Genomic DNA, 12,723 nt, shown 5'->3' on the forward strand with positions numbered 1-12,723 from the left:
AAACTACTGTATTATTTTTAATAGTTTTTGAGGACTTTGACTGGTTTAAATGTAAAATCCTCTTCATGTTCACTTTATCTGTTCAGTCTGCCTTTGTTCTGCATCCCATATGGTAAGTCAACAGTGAGGCCTGGAGTTGTCCCAGAAACCACTTACTGTGTGTGTGAAAAGGATCTACATAGAGACATTAATCCCCAAAGCAATAATCCAATAGATAAAGCGTGAGGGAGACTATTTGAAGCAATGGAAAACAGGAGAGGGAAAGAGGGGGCCCTGGCAGAAGAGATTCATTCCTCTGGCAACTAAGGAGATATCACTCACCGATTAATGGGTGCACTCAAGTGTTCTATTTGCGTTTCAATTAGGCCATATCCAAATGGAAGATAGGGAGGTTTTAAAAGTATTCACATGCTAGTTAAAAGAGTGCAGGATTTTCTGCCTCACCATCCAATTTACAGAGAGCCCATCTGAACGATTAGCTGCTCAAACAAGCTGCCCCGGCAGAGCACACATGCTGATAATAAATAGTTATGGCCAAATGTTGCAAACATCCGACTGAATTGAGGTGCTATTAGGCACAGGTGACATTTTAGAAACAATAGAAAAGGACAGCTTCTATTCCAACAGCATTTACAAATATATTTTCAGGTGAAAAAAATGGGAAACCCTGAAAAAATGGGATCTAAATATATTCTTTAATCTAATATGATACTTGTTTATTATAATGTAATTATAAAATGTAATACTTGGCTTGGTAATAAATATTTAATTCTGTGAAATAACACAGAATGTGTTACATTCACATTTAGTCATTTGGCAGATGCTTGTATCCAAAACGACTTTAAAGTAAGGTACAAGGCAAGCAAAATCTCTATGTCAAGGTAAAGAAACATTAAAATGCTATTGGACAAAATGTTTCCGTTTCATAAGGTGCAAGTGCAAAAATTTAAAATTGGGAGTAAAGCTGAGGTTGGTAGCTCGTTCCACCATTGTGGAACCACTGACCTGAAAAGTTTAGCCTGGGATCTTTTGAGGTTTGTTTTTTGTAGGGTGCAGTGGATGGGAGGGATAGTAGACCTGGGTGATCAGTGAAGTTGTTGGCAGTGAAAGAGGTGGAGAGGGGTAGAGGAGTGTTTTGAAAGTAGAGATAAGCTTCCTGGTTTTAGTGGCGTTGCTGTGTTTGTCCTAGTAGTATTATGTTTTTGCCTTGTTGACACTGAGAAAAAGACGCAATCAGGCTCAGATGTTCAGCTAGAGCAGATTGAGTCTTGGACTTGCGCCACTTCCTCTCATCACTGCTGAGCATGGTGCATTGTTCACGGATCCGGTCAGTAATCCATGAATTAGGAGTAGATGTATGGTCAGGCCTGTAAGAGTGCAGAGACTAGGTAGAAAAGTTGAATGTGTAGTGCAGAATCTGTCAGTGTCAAGGATGCAGAGGACCTGTATTGTGTTAGCAACCTGCTCTGAAAAACAACACTGTAGGTTGTTTAAAACAGCAGCAAAAAACAATCAAAATGAACGTTTTACTGTTTTGTGATGTCCAGTGGCTACAGTGAATGTTACACCTACTCTTAGTATCCTCAAAGTTTGCCAGGAGAACCAGATGATGGCACAACAAAACACAGGTCTTTCACACAGGAAATCAGAGTTTGAATCCAGTATAAGAAAACTTTCCATTGATGTTATTCTAATAATGGTGTAGTAATGTGACCAATGAGACCATGAGACACTTAGAAAGCAGTCATTTTTAAAGGAACATTCTGTAAGACAGATGCCAAGCGTTTAAACGTGATACTTCAGTCCAAATTCAAACTAATGGATATTGGTTATTTCCCCCCAACCCTGCTCACCAGACTCGAAAGCTCTCATGAGTTCCCAGGTAGGGGAAACTGCAAAGATATGAGCAAGCATGACACAAGCAAAACAGTAATCTTTGACGCTGACAAGCAACGATCAGTCCTACACTGTATGTTTAGTTGCCTCGGCGACTGCAGCCAAAGCTGAGCTTGATATCCTAAAAATGAACACCCACTGCCTGAGAAAATACGCACTCTGGAGCTTCTACTTTCCAAGGTTCTGGAAACTGATACCATATAAACCACTTCACATTAATTTCTGAGGCGATGCAGCTCTCAATTATAAAGTGATGAAGTGAAGTGAAGCCAGTGATGGCTCCTCGGATGCCACTGATAAAGGGTGTGCTTGTAGCTATTGCTGGTGGCTCAGAGAGGAAGGAGTGCTGGCCTTGCAAGCGACGACATTACTCAGCTAATCTATACATTTTCAATGTTTGTTTGCAAATTTAGCAAACAAACACCTGTAGAGGTATGTGTTAATAGGCCCAACACATCCTGTATCTAGTACAGTGTTAAATATCAGCTCCTTTTGTCTTAGCTCATATGAACGTTAAATAAGTTATATCAGTGTTATCTTGATGTATGGCTGGCTCTAACTACCACAGCCAAAGCTAAACCTGGTATTTTGAAAACAAACACTGACTTTTTAGTTATACTTCTTAAGTCCCATACAATATATTTTTTAACAGATAATGTAGAAAGCATTTCAAATTTATTTCTGAGATGACGTAAATATCAGTTATGAAGTAACAAAGTGCAAGGGGCACAGAGTTCAGGTCTGGCTGCTCAGCATCACGGTACTAACCAGCGCACTTTTGATGATTTGGGATCACTTCATCAGCTGTATTTCTCAACTACAACTCACTGCCCCAATAAACTGTCTGCACACACACCACAGACTATGATTTCAAGAACCAGAACTTTTAAATTATGTAAAACAACCATTCCTAGTGGCAGCTGGAGTTAGATGAAGTTCCATACTAACCTGTTCAGAACATAATTTACAAACTTGGTATTCGTTTTAAAATCTGTTTGGGTCGCTTCATGTCTGGCACTCTATAACTGAACCCATGTTACTAGTTTAGTGAGCAGTCGGCAGTATCACTCAGGTTCAAACAGAAATAGACTTACAGTGCTGAAAGGTACATTTTGAAAAAGAATGTAGCCAATAGTTCAATTTACCACGTTTCTTTAGCATCTAATGAACTAAATTAGTCATTTTATCATTTAGTATAGTAAATATATTACATATTGTTTCTTTAAGGTTTAAAAGCAACATTTTGTGTAACTTTGCCATGTTTGTTTAGTGCCTAAACCTAACCCAGATGTCTTCATGCCTAATTAAAGCCAAATTAATTTGTAATCCAGTCACCTGACAAATCTGTGACATGACAAAGTTCATGTAAAGTTGAGGAAACTGTCATTTTTAGACAAACAACTAACCTATGCTTATTTAATACCTAGACCTATACCGGACATTTCTATACCTAATCCCAACCAAATTGCTTTGTTTGCACAGTTTTTCTAGAATTTGTGACAGTTTAGGACAAAAATAAACATTACCCCAGCCGCCATTTAGGTGTACAAGATGGCAGTGACACCTCACATCAAAAGAGGTGCAATTTAATTTAACACCTGTCTCCATACATGGGGATACTCTTACAAAGTAACAGTGAATTTGGCCACATTGAGGGGGTTGGGACAAATTACTTAGATGGGTGTTAAAAGTTGCAGGACTTGATGGTTCCTATGTGAACTAGTAAAAAGAGAAGGAACAGCCACACATCAATAAAAATCTTTCGTGGTTTTTAGGACAAAATGTTGTTGTTCTGTTGTTGTCTATAACTGAATTGAATTGAACACAGGTATATTTATTGTATATCCTCTTCTTCACTGTATTATTTTTAATAATGTGTCAAAGAATGACACAACCATTCTTATTTACAGTACATCTACTTAGAGTTGAACCCAGAACCTTCTTACTGTGAGGGGACATCAGTAAGTGCTACACCACTATACTGCTGGCTGATACGATTTTTGGGCAAATATTCTGTGAACTGATAAGATAGTGTTAAACTTTATGGAAGGTTATAATTTGTTATAAATTTGTCAGTTCACGCCTGAGTACTCATGGGTTAGTGTTTGTACTGTACCTGTAGAGGTATGTGTTAATAGGCCCAACACATCCTGTATCTAGTACAGTGTTAAATATCAGCTCCTATTGTCTTCTCACAGAAACAAACGGATCTAGATGATGCAGTTCAAACATTTATCGATCTGCTGCTGCTCATTTTCTGACATGCTTATGCTGTTGTTCCAATTCAGCACGATTGATTTTTACTGCCTGTGTAAACAGAAAGCACTCTTGTAAAACTGCCACAGTCCACAGCAATGTGTATGCGTGTGTGAGTTAAATGATATGGTGGTAACCCAAGATCAATGAGAGATCATTTTAGGGGTTCTACTCTTACTAGTGACATATGGGAGCTTTGATAAGCAGTTGTAAAATGTTTTATACTATTTATTTTTGCTTTGACTTCACCAGGCACATCCATTTAAGTGCTTATGTAAGAGTCTCCTGCTCTCCCATTGGCCTTTTTTTTTATTATTGAAGAAAGCATGTTTAGGATTCAACATTCCAATCATTAAAATAGAAAAAAGACATAAAGAGACAGACAAATTTTCACACTCACATTTACACCTGTACACCTATAGAGGTGTAAACAGAAGCTTCATAACAAAGTGCAAAACACAGGTAACATTCAGGAACAGAAAGTCCAGATTAGGCTTTGTCTGTCTCGAATAAGATTCTTTAGGCTGATAAAACAAAAATTAATAACAATTAGAAGTGTGGCATAGGAAAGGAACAGCTCATGATTCAAAGCATATCACATCAAGGGCAGAGAAATGTAATATTTTTCACTGGGCAAGTCAGTCATCTGATCTCAGTAAAGCAGCTTTTAGTTCACTGAACACAAGAATAAAAGGATAAAAACTCACAAACAAGGGTAATTTCTCATGGAACCCCAAAAATGGGCGTGTATGAATGGGTTTATGTCACACTTTTGTCAACACCTTAAATTAAAGCTGAATGTCTTGACTTTGCTCACATCTTGAGTGCTTCATTTCAAATTCAGTATGATTCCATACAAAGGACAAACATTGCTCCATTTCTTACTAACCCGACATACATAGATACTCACCGGGGATTTTTTGCCATTATTTCATATATCGAAGCGAAGTGGTTACTCTCTTCCATAATGCCAGTAGGACAAAGAAACAAAATTCAGGACACTGATGTATGATTGGCTGCAGTAAATGAACATCTGGAGGCAGGGTGGGGAATTGAAAGGCAGACAGAGGACTCACAGTCTAACACACACACACACACACACATTGTTTTTATGACAGTCATCTTAAGGACACTCATTGACATAATGAATTCCCTTGCCCCCTCCTAGAAAATGCAGCTGGATACCCTTTACCCTAACCATAACCAAAACCTAATTAGAATCCTAACCCTAAAACCTAGTCCTAACCCCAAAATTGCTCTATAAACACCCTTCTCATTTTGAGGACCAGCTAAAATGTCCTTACTTTGGAAAAATGTCCTCACTGCAAAGAGTAGAAATTCATGCTGGTCCTCACAGTGATAGCCATACAAACACACACACGCACGTACACACACACACACACACACATCAACACTGTCCCTTTGCTTATTAATGTGGGGTTTCAGGAAACTATTGCTGCGCTGATGTTTCCAGCTATAATGTAACTGGCCAGAACAATAGTGTTAATTTGTTTGGTTTCCGGTAAAGGACTGTGAAAACAGTGATGGCCACAGAAACAGGAAAGGACATTAATAGATGAAGGAATGTTGGGGGTGGGGGTGCCAGGCAACAGTCAGCATGCAGGAGGATGTAGGACAGACAATGAGAACATTAGAAGAAATCATGTTGGGAAAACCTTGTAACCAGTCATGTCCTGTAGTGGAATTAAACAATGTTGCTGAAGAAAGTAAAACATTCAAGCAAACATCAAGTGTCAGTTTAAATAATGTTAGATCTCCTGCTGGCTATCAAATCAATAAAATAAGAATCAGATTTATTGGCCAAGTACAAGGTAAAAAGTGTTTGTGCATACATGGTAATTGATTCAAGGTTCTATTGGCTCTCATTGTACAACACAATATCAATTATTCATGCACACAAGCACATATAAGGCTGGGCAAAGATCACTCAAGCTTGAAAATTGACGTTACTTTAGATACAAACTGTAGCATTTGTACTCTCTGTGCTGATATGGAGTTATGTACAGTATATGTTGGTGGTAATGAAATGTATATATGCTACTTGCATAGAGTTACTAACTCTATGCCAGCATCAGAGTTAGTAATAGTGTGTTATCATGTTTGAAAACTATTTGCGGTGGCTGGGATTGTTTCTGAATTTAATATGCTTGGAAAGCAGTTGTAATCTCCTTGCACACAGAAGGCTGCTGACATTTGATATTAACATATTTGGAATAATTAAGAAGAAAATACAAACATAACGTCTGCCTAATTATCCAATTTTGGAACTGGTGACCAGCTACGGGCTGATTTGGAGCCAGTCACAAAAGAGCCACACAACAGCTGTCATGTTTAAAGTTTCTGCCAGAGTCAGGAAATAGTCAGTTTGGCATTCTCAGACCATATCCCCTAAAGGAGATACTGTGCCCCTTCAACCAGAGGCTGAGCATTTGGTGCTACATAGCCACTTAGAGGTCAGGTCAGTGACATTTTTCTAGAGCTAGTAGTTTTTGCGTTTCCTCGCATTACTTTTGTGTTATCTTTGGTCCATAACAATTTATTCCGATAGTATAGTCCATGTCATACAGTAGACCCCCGCTGGCTGTGGCAACAGAGAGTGGGTTCACCCTCAGCTACTGAGCAGCAAGTGCCACTCTAACTCAGCGAGATGGAGACAGTTAACAGAGGCTATAACCAGCACTGCCAAGGCTGACTATAGTTGTACCTGTGTATTAGTTGTTATGATTCTGATTGTCCACATTAGCTCATTATGATTAAAAACTATATGAATCACTAGAAGTAGAGATATTGGCAGAAAGGAGGTGTACACTAACATGTAAGGTACACATTCTTTTATCCAGCAGGGATCAGCTCTGGCATCCTGAAACTGACAGTTCATTGAAACTGCAGGTAATCTGCCACTCTGGCTAACTCTACCGAGTAGTTCATATAGTATTTAACTATCATTAGCTGTTCAGTCGGCTTCAGCAGAGCAGGTTATAGGCTCAGTTAACTAACTGTGCCCATCCTGCTACAGTGCTGTAATGGTTGGTTACATGCCACCACGAAGTCGGTCCTGGCCTCAGCGGACTTTGGAAGCTGTTTCTCGGAGGTCTCAACTCAACGCTCGATAGTCCAGGACTGGAACAAGTCTGCCTGCAATAACTAACTGGACTCCACATTAACTTAAGACATTAACTGTTATACTGAACTGCCTGCTGCCTACATAGCATGTAATCACCCATATGAGGATGGGTTCCCTGTTGAGTCTGGTTCCTCTCAAGGTTTCATCCTGTTGCCTTCTCAGGGAGTTTTTCCTTGTCACCGTCGCCCTCGGCTTGCTCATCAGGGACAATCAGGAACAATCTCATTTCATGATTCATACACATTCACTGTTCATGTACTGTTCTTTGGTTGTGTAAAGCTGCTTTGCTACAATGTCAATTGTAAAAAGCGCTCTACAAATAAAATTGAATTGAATTGAATCTATAGTATGGTATGTAGATGCCTAATCAGAGTGGACTTTATTTATGTCTACGGATCAGACATATGAATCCTTACGATTTATAGTCCAGTCAGGATTTTGTGTAAATTATACACTGTCACTGCTGTTACAAAGCAATGGATATATTAGGGGAGAACACAGACATAACGACATATTATGAGTATTTAATGCTAATCACTCCTATGATACATACTGTAGGTGCTCGTCCACTCTGCAAACTAACAGGTATGGTCAGACACCAGTACACCACTTTCATCCAGGGACAACTGGGATCAGCTCTAGCTGTATGCGTTTATTCATTCAATTCAATTCAATTCAGTTTTATTTATGTAGCGCCAATTCACATGTATTTTTACTGTACAGGCGTTATGCCCCACCCCCCAGGGTGCACTGAATGAAGCAAGATTTGACTGTTATGCAGTTGCTGTTTTCTCGAAAATCGTTCTTTCTATATGGAGCTAGAATATTGACTTTATTTTGTTGCTGGTTATGTTGTATCTGGCACACAACAACATTGATAGAGACAGTATCATGTCATTACTGTTTTGAAATGATATCCATATTATATTATGCAAAATAAATTATTTGATCATTTTTGTACACATATATGACTCTCTGGTGCATGTAGATGAACATCAAGTATGTTAGAAGTGGAAACCAGTCCTTGAATGGTCCATTAAAAGTTTGCAGTCAACATGACATAAGCCCCACCTCAAAACTGACTGTTTTTGAGATGCTCTGTTCACACACATTTTCAAACCTATCACTGTATCACTATAATCATACACAGTTTTTTAGCATGAGGGGCATAATATGACCTCTGTAACCATCATGTCACTACCTGTGTACAGAACACTGTGGCTTCAAATTTTTTTGTATAGCCCCAATTCACAACAGAAATCATCTCAAGGCACTTTACAGTGTAAGTTTAAGACCTTACAGAGAATAACTTTATAGAAAATTTAATAGAAAACCAAACAATCCCATTTGAGCTAGCTTTAGGCAACAGTAGAGAGGAAAAACACCCTTTAGAGAAGAAGAAGAAGCAGCCTTTATTTGTCATATGTCACATTTACATGTTACAATGAAATTGGTCCTCTGCATTTAACCCATCTCCTGGGGGAGCAGCGGGCAGCTACATACAGCGCCCGGGGAGCTAGCGTGGAGTGAGCTCAAGGACACACCTGGTGTCTGTGACCCCGAACAGACAACCCGAACCTTCTGCATTCAAAGCAGATGATCTACCCACTGAGCCACCAGGCCGCCATAATAGAAACGTGGTCACCCGACGAGGATGGGATTCGAACCCACGCATGCAGAGCACAATGGATTAGCAGTCCATCGCCTTAACCACTCGGCCACCTCGTCCTGAGGAAGTAGAGCTAGGCTCATGTTGGGCGGCCATCTGCCTCGACCAGTTGGGGTGAGAGAAAAGAACAGCAGGCAACAAAAAACAACAACAAGCAGCAAAAACATTGGGGAAGTCAACTGAATTCTGGATATATACAGCTCCAAGGCCAAGGATACCTGCAGAAAATACCTGGGAGACAGAGAGGAGGAAACACAACGGGAGAGAGAATACACAAAGTTACATTAATTAAAAACATTGACATCAAAAATTCTTATTTGTAATTAAAATGTATCACTGCATAGAGGCCATAGTACTTGTTAGAAAACTTTGAGGTTCTGAAATTAAATACAGTGTGATACATTAGAAAGGAAACACTGCTACAAACTTTCTTTTTTTTTCCAAGTTACAGTTTGTATTTTAGGTTGTCATCAGTTACTTAAATATTCAGCCTGGCTCTGTACAGTGTGCAGATACACTGAACATGAGGGGTGACGATTTCATGTTAGAAAACAAACTTTCAGTGGAGCCGGTTGCATTCTTGCAATTCATGGAAAGTGTTATCTGAGACAAGAGTAACAGGATGTGCTGTTTTATCACTTCCTCCCAGTCCTACTTTGTTTAGGACTGCATCACAGTAAGTAGAGGAAAAGAGAAGGAGGAGAGAAACTGAAGAATTGAATGGATAAAGAGGAAGAGGTAAAATCCTGCCTTTTCCTCACACTTCAAGTGGAACTTTTTGGTGTCTTATATTAAACAAAAAACATCATACTCCTCTAGTAATCATATTGGCGTAATCATGCATATAATCAACCAAACGACTTCTTCCTCTAGGTAGCATGGATCAGTCAGCACCGTGTTCAGCTAGAATGTGCAGAATTTGTGTCTTAGAAGTTTTTAACAATTCATAGAACAGGAGGAACAATTTTATATAGTCACATGTGTACATCCACTCTGAGTGTCACACTTGGTTTGGTTTCTGTGAAGTTAGCAGATACAATGTGCAGGGTGGTAATGGAGGACAGGCAGTGCAGTCATTAGATCCTTGTCTTCCTGTACTTTCTTTAGCATTTTCTTTGATGTACAGAAGTCACTCTGTGTCACAGAATAGATGTGATTACATTGCATCCAACTGATTAATATAAATACAATGAGAATGTTTCCCCTCTAACACACTTGGGAAACTTGGAAATTTTCATAGACACACAGGATATGTTTTTTTGTATCAGTGTACATGTTTCTGTTCAGTTTCGTCCACCTCACTCTCCTCTGACCTCTGTCGCTATGTGTTTGTTGAGTCATGTGGAAGTTCTTTATTCTGCAGTCTGATTCAAAGTCAGTGATGGCCACCAGAGGATTTGCCTATCAGTAACAGCATATGTTTCCCTGTTCAACAACAACAAGCTATCTAAGACCACACATGTGTCTGCAGAGCATAAGACTGCAATGCTTTACTGAACAAACTGGTTGTTTGTGTGTATATATCTCTGCTTCTCTTTCACTTCCCTATTCTACATCAACACTGAACCAATTTCACAACAATGACAGACAGCATTAGTATCCATGGAGTGTCAGACACTCTCAAACATGAACCAAGTTAAAATCATAACAAGACATTTAGCTTTTGCAGAGTGTGTGTGTAGTAATATTTAGTCAACTTTAATCCACAAACCTTTTCCAGTGTTTTGTGTCCCACGGTTCCAACTTTCTGAATCTTAAACGTTTGAAATTTCAAATGAGTGAATGAGGAACCTAACAATTTTAATTGAGCAGCAGAGCACTGGAGAGAAAAAAAACTTTAACAGAAGAAACCTTCAGCAGAACCCAGGTCTCATCTGCTTCAACCGGTTGGGGTGAGTGGAAAGAAGAGAGAGAAAAGCACAACAAGGGGCCTCCCATTCTACATTTAGAAACCGACCTGCACTCTGAGAGCTAAGTGTACTGCTGGGAGAATATAGAACAATGAGGTCTTTAATATATGATAAAAATAAAATGGAGCTTGATTATTAAGTGCTTTATTTGTGAAGAGAGGTATTTTAAACTTTGGATTTAACAGGGAGGCAATGGTGAGAAAAATGTAGGGGAAAAATTATCTCTCTTGCTAATTCCAGTAAGAAGTGTTCCTGGACAAGACACTGAACTCCTAACCAGTGGCACCTAAACGTGGGAACATCAAACGTCATCAAATCAATTGTCTTCAAAAAATGATTTGTGAAACATCCCCAGGATCAGTGTTTCGAATCATCCTGGCTATATATTAGGGTGTCCTTGGACAAGACACAAAAACCCTGTAGTAGTGCAGACATGTACTGTTTGTCAGCTGTCCAACAACAATTTCCTGAAGGGGATCAAGAAAGTATCTTATTATTATTACTAAATAACCTGATTATGTGTTTCTTCGTGTTAAATTACAGAGAAAGAGAAGAGAAATCATATCATATGTATTTCCAGCAGTGAGAAGTGAGATCTATCTATCTACATTTTAAACTTGCATTGCAAGATGTCATATTTATGATTTTATCACTGTATACAGTATAGTTCCTCTAAATAAGGACTTGACTGTGATATTAGAATGACACATTTTTTTTCAAACAAGACACTTCTGTTTTGAATTCAACAACTGATAAACTAGATGTAGAGATGTGACCAGGACACACATTTAAAAGGTTGAAACACCTAGAATATTTTGTAGGAGAAGTCAGCCAACAATATCAAATGAATGAAATCTTTATAATCAGCAAGTGGTGGTTTCTACATACAGAAATTAAGTATAAATCTAGGATCGTGATTTGGTATGCTGTAAAAGGATTGTCCAAAAATGGCTCAAATAAAGGTGGGCCATGTCTCAACACTTTGTGCCAAATGATAAAATTGTCAGTCTGTTCCATTAGAATGGTTCTCAATGCAAGAAAGCAAAAAAAAATGTTGGTCTTTCACCGTGTACATTTCATACTTACAGAGAAATCTCAGTGTGAAAAGTGTGGAAAAACTTTTGAATATGTTTGAGCCCTCAGGCAGCATTGCATGAGAAACGATCATACTACTGCCATATGGGCTCAGGAGTCCTTTGGAAATCTGTTATCATTACATACAGTTCAATATCATGTGTGTTATACTGAACCTGTAACAGTCACTCCATATCCCCTTTCTTATTTGAGCCTGGACTTGAATACGAGGTCAATGAATACTTTATTGATCCCCTTGAGGAAATTGCTGTTAGACATGTACATGGCAGCGCTACTACATGGTTTCGATGTCTTGTCCAAGGATACCTCAGCAAGTAGCCAGGAGGAACCAGGAATCGAACCACTCAACCTGGAATTTCACTAATTTTGTGTTTTAGCATGAGGCGATACCTGGACCCTACAGAGGTTGCATAGGAAGTCCAACTCCTCCAGGATGGCATATTGCTTTGTCTTACAGCATAGTCTCAAGAGCATGGAGGAGATTGCTGGGGACAGGCAGTTACTCTAGGAGAGCTGAATTGGGTTGTAGAAGGTTCATCAACAGGAACGATACCTGCTCCTTTGTGCAAGGAGGAACAGTGCTCTGGCAGAACAGAACAGTACTGCCAGAGCCCTACAAAATGCCCTCCAGCAGGCCACTGGTGGGAATGTCAATGAAAAAGAAAGATGGCTAAAGGGAGAAGAAGTGTTACAAGTTGTACACGTTAGTATTCCTCCTAGGTCTCAGTTAAACCTGCCTAATTGGGGAGACA

At 39.2% G+C, this 12,723-nt stretch overlaps 1 non-coding gene across 1 annotated transcript; it reads right to left on the bottom strand.

The window, feature by feature from the left end:
* Positions 1-8,943: 8,943 nt before the first annotated feature.
* trnas-gcu lies at positions 8,944-9,025 on the bottom strand. The gene has a single exon. It is a non-coding gene; the product is annotated as a tRNA-Ser (tRNA).
* Positions 9,026-12,723: the final 3,698 nt, after the last annotated feature.

Source organism: Anabas testudineus, chromosome 19 (assembly GCF_900324465.2).
Source record: "Anabas testudineus chromosome 19, fAnaTes1.2, whole genome shotgun sequence".
NCBI lineage: Eukaryota > Metazoa > Chordata > Actinopteri > Anabantiformes > Anabantidae > Anabas > Anabas testudineus.